General features: G+C 45.0%; 1 pseudogene; it reads right to left on the reverse strand.

The window, feature by feature from the left end:
• Window positions 1–458: 458 nt before the first annotated feature.
• On the reverse strand, window positions 459–1,964 carry LOC112920454 (actin-related protein 2/3 complex subunit 1B pseudogene; annotated as a pseudogene).
• Between the last annotated feature and the right edge of the window lie 3,251 nt (window positions 1,965–5,215).

Consider the following 5,215-nt stretch of genomic DNA (forward strand, 5'->3'; position numbering starts at 1 on the left):
TGGGTAGGGATTCCAAAGTTCTTCACATTGCTTTTTTGTCAGTGAACTAAATAGCTTACTAGTTTTCCATGAGAAGGAAAGTTGATCACTGTTTATAGCTTTCTGCAATTATTCACTTTCAACAAACTTCCTTAGAGCTGGGCCATAAAATATTTAAGTGGTTCTATCTCATGTTGCTCTTGAAAGTCTTTCTTCTCGTTTATTTCAAAGCACTGCCCCTAGTCACAGACCAGTGATGTTGATGTCTTTTCCTTGGTGGGTAGCCCTTGGTCACCTAGGCATTCTGCTCCTCATAATCCTGTAGTCTGGCTATAGTCATTTCAGGAGTACTGTGCACCAGTGGGTCGTCAATTCTGGCTGCACACTATAATCTCTGAGGAGCCTTTAAAAACCACCCATGTCTGGGCCCCACCCCTAAAGATTCTAATATAACTGGTCTTTTTTTTTTTTTTTTCCAGTTCTAAGATTGCTTTTTTATTACCTCCATGTTTTTGAAGCAGTTCATGACCAGCACAGTGCTTTGGGAACATTTTTGTTTTTAACAATAAATGAAAACATTTCTCTGACAAAAAGACGTATGTTCCTTCAATAGGTCAGAAAAGCTTCCCGCCCCTCCCCACTTTGCCCTCCCCTCTGGCTGGAGCAGTCTCCACGGGGACCCAGACTACTACCCTAGAAACATTCTGCAAAGCGACCCTTAGCCTTCCTGACCCCCTTCCCCAGCAGTGGGGATGAGGGCAACATATTCCTCATGGGTCATTTGATCTTGAGGTCCTTCAAGGCTGATTCCAAGCTCTTCACATCCCGGATGCTCATGCCACCATCCATTCCTGTGGTGCAGAGCTGTGAGCACTCAGCCTTGCCCCCGCTGAGCAGCGAGATCTGGCTCACGCTGTTCTTATGCAGTGAGTCCAGGCCGGAGCCAGAAGCCACGCTGCCCTCTGAGCTCGCCTTCTTGTCCAGGTTCTGGAAGTGCTCTCGGTTGGTCAGACCATGCTGCGAGCTTTGCTTGGGCACGTCCAGCCGCTCACCAGAACTCAGTGTCCCTGTGGTGCTGTCATAGGTAAACAGCACCGGAAAACAGTCGTGGCCCGCTGCCACCAGACTGTTTTCTGTGATGAAGTTCAGGGCCAGCAGTGGCAGCATTTCAGAGGCCAGAGTGGCAGCAGCTATTTTCTTGTCGGCATCGGCTAGGCACACGGTGCTGTCGTGGCTGACCCAGGCCACGGCTGCCACTGGCCGAAAAGCAGATGCCGTGCACCCAGCCACAGCTACTGCTAGACTCAAACATCAGCTCCCCAAAGGGCATCTTGGAGCCCCACGGGGTGGGTGCTGGCCGCTCCTCCACCTCCTTGATGTAGGCTGAGAAGATCCTGCACTTGAAGTCACAGGAGCCCGCGGCCAAGAGCACATTGTTGGGGTGCCAGTCCAGGCTGAGGACCGTGGAGCAAATGGGCTTCTTGATGCGCTTGCACACCCACCAGTCATTTTCATGCTCAAAATAGCAGATGGAGATGACACGGGAGCCACTACCCACAGCAAACTTGTTCTCATGGGGGGCCCAGCGCACACAGCGGGCAGCCCGGTTGGTCCGCAGGATGACTAGTGTGGGCTTCCATGTGTGGCCCTTCAGCGTCCATACGTAGGCATTGCGGTCTGTGCCACAGGTCACGATTCGGTTACTCTCAGGGGCCCAGTCAATGCCTGTCACCTGCCCATTGTGCTCCCTGAGCTCGTGCACCTTGACCCACTTGGCCCCGCTCTTCTCATAGATGTGCACCTCGTGGTTGTTGGGACAGATGGCAGTCTGGGTGCGGTCCTTGTTCCAGGCGTGGCAGCTGATGGGCTCCACCAGGAAGCTGTGGTAGGCCATGGCCGCTTAGCTCCTCGGGGCGCCCCGGCCGCGGACTCTGGGCAGTCGATGCCCCGAACTGGCTCTGGGCCCCGCGTGGTGCCACAGCCACTTCCTCCTATAACTGGTCTTGATTAGGGTCTATCCGTGTTTTCTAAAAACTCCCAAGGCAATTCTATTGCTAGATTTAAAAGAAGACACACATTACAACTCTAGATTGGCCTAGCAGGTTCTAACTAAAAAATGTTGGTGATTCTTTTCTCCATGGGTTCCTCAAGTGACTAGGTAAATTTTCTTCACCTCCTCTAGCCAGAAGTTCATATCTGTACCCATCTTCCTCAACTTACAATGGGGTTAAGTCCCAAGAAACCCAGCATAAATGGTGAAAAAACTAATACACATGATTTGCAGAACATCATACACAGCCTAGCCTACCTTTAACGTGCTCAAAATTACACTACGGTTGGGCAAAATCATCTAGCACAAAGCCTATTTGATAATAACATGTTGAAGATCTCATGTTATTTATTGAACACTGTACTGAAAGTGAAAGCAGGATGGCTATATGGGACAGAGTGGTTGGCTGTCAGTGTATTGGTTGTTCACCCTTGTGATCGCGGGGCTGGCAAGGAGCTGCCACTGCACTGCATCATAGGAGAGGATCACACCACACATCACCAGCCCTAGAAAGATCCAAATTCAAAGTTCAAAGTATAGTTTCTATTGAGTGCCTATCACTTTTGCACCATCACAAAGTCAAAGTCAGGGATTGTTTATAGTCATTTCCTGAGCATTTTAAGTTACAAATACTATGCCAAGTATTAGGAGTACAAAGGTGAATTAAGTCCCAGTCTTTGTAGTCGAGGAGCTATAGCATAGATAGGAGAGATTGTTAGGTAATTAAGTTTGAAGCAAAAATGTGACCTTAAAGAAGGAGTGGTCAGTTTTATTTGCCAAGAGGCAGGTTTAACTCAGGAAAGACTTTATATAGGAGGTGACTTTGAGGTGAGCTAAGTCTTAAAAGTATTTATTACAAGAACCAATAATGAAGCCTATTCCAGGGAGAGGGTGCAACATGAACAAAGTTCATGGAAATAGCTAAGCTGTTATTTATGGTCTGCGATGGACTGAGTAGAGACAAATCTGGAAAAGTAGGGAGGGGCTGGATTAGGAAGGGCTTTTGTCCCTTATAAGAGAGTTTGGGACTTTATCTGGTGGACAGCAGAAGCTATTGGTGGGAAATAAACTCAGGGAGACAAACTCAGTCATATTTATTTTATTTTATTTTATTTTTTTAAGAAACCTCTCTGCAGTAGCCATGTGGGAGGTAGGTTAGAATGGTGTGAGATTGAAGGCAGGAACTCCGGGTAGGAGACTGTCATTTAGATAAGATAGCGCCTCTGCCAGGACAACAGCAAGGGGAGGTAAAGGAAAGGAGGCATCTGAGTGACATTAAGGAAGCTCAGCTTACAGAATTTGGTGAATGGATTTGGGGAGAGCAAGAGAAAGAGCACGGTCTCTGGTTTGGATGCCTGAGTGAAGACAGCAGGAAGCACAAGAAAGTTAAAGGGAGAACCCATGAGATGTCCAAGGGGTACTGGCTGTTGACTATATTGTGTCTGTAAAGATACAGATTGTGGTGTCAAAAGGATGCAGGTGGTCCTTCAAGTAGTGAGTAGATGGAAAATACCCTGAAATAACAAGAAAAGAAAGCCAAGAACAGAGGCTAGGGTAATATTGAAGAAAGAAAGGAAAGAAAAAAGACTGAGAAAAAAATAGTGAGGTGGGAAGGTTCCATGAGAAGGGATCTATACCTGGTGTTGAAGCCATAAAGAAATCAAGGAGAATGGAAATGGTGGTGGGCCACTCTGCCTTTTTCTCCCTCTTTTTGTAATAGCACCCCAGTCTCCTCTTACTGATGACCCACCCCCTCCCACTGTGTGCAGCTGGAGGGGGGCTGTCAGCCCATTCTGCTAGTGGGGAGGCCACGCCCACCTGGGACTTGGAAACTAGAGCCAAGTGACCCAGGGTGGCATACATTTTATATCAACATCAGTCTCTGATAAGACTATTGATTATTTGTTGCTATCTACATTTCTTCCTTTAATTTTAGAGGCTGTAATAGCCTTCCATTATTTTTTTAAGACTTTATTTTAAAATAATTTCTATACCCAACATGGGGCTCGAACCTACAACTCCGAGATCAAGAATTGCACACTCTACCGACTGAGCCAGCCAGGCGCCTTCCCAATAAATTATTCTTAAATGTAGGTTCACAAGTGCCAGTTTATGATATTTCTAACTAAAGAGTCTTAACTGGATTTGGCCCTAAGTAGGTCACTGAGGGTTTGCTGAGTAGTTTCATGGGATGAAAGGTGAAAAGTTGATTGAAGAGAGAAGGGAAGGTAAGAAGAGATAAGTGAATTTTTTAAGGAGTTTGTTTTAGAAGAGAAGGTATTAAGATAGTAGCTAATTACTTTTGCTATGTCTGAATCCATGTTTTGCTAGGACAATGGAAATGAGAGTTCCTGAAAACTGAGCAGCCATGAATTTGCTCTTTTAGGATGGATTGTATATGACAGAGTCACCCCATGATAGGCAAATTGCTCTTTAAAATGTCTACTTCAGAATAAAGTTTTGTTTGATGTGATAAAGGGATAGAAAGCAATTAGAAAAAATAACAATACCTCCACCACTCGTTTCTTTGAGAAAAATGTGCAGTGCACTAAATAAAAGATTAGGTTGAAAAATAACTGGATTTTGAGAGCACTTGGGTGGCTCAGTCAGTTAAGTGTCTGACTTGATTTTGGCTCAGGTGATCTCAGGGTGGTGAGATTGAGCCCTGGGTTGGGTTCTGTGCTAGACTAGGTGTGGAGCCTGCTTAGGATTCTCTCTCTGTGTCTGTCCCTCCCCCCTTAAAATAATAATAATAATAATAATAATAATAATAAAGATTTGATTTGATTTTGGTACTAAATTTTAGAAATACATGTAAAATAAGGCATCATTTTTCTTTAGCCAAACTTGGAGTGAATTGCTATATGATGCTTTTCTGCCCTCCAGTGGTTGTTAAAAGGCATTGAGAAATGTATCCTCTGCTTTTAAATGTTCTAGAAGGGTATATGTTTTTTATAACAGAATTTTTGATTTTAGGAATTCAAAGTGATTTATAAATGCATCAGCATTCACAAGATGCACATATTCTTAAAAACAGGCAGCACTCATCAAGCAACCCAAGCCTCATATAGTAAACTGACTTTCGGCAACCAGTAGGTGGAGGAATTTCCAAAGCTAAGAACTCCACCACACTGTCGAAACCCAACTCCAGAACCTAAGGATCTTAAAAATAATCCCTTCAGTCTT

The sequence above is a fragment of the Vulpes vulpes genome, chromosome 12 (assembly GCF_048418805.1).
Source record: "Vulpes vulpes isolate BD-2025 chromosome 12, VulVul3, whole genome shotgun sequence".
NCBI classification, from domain to species: Eukaryota; Metazoa; Chordata; class Mammalia; order Carnivora; family Canidae; genus Vulpes; species Vulpes vulpes.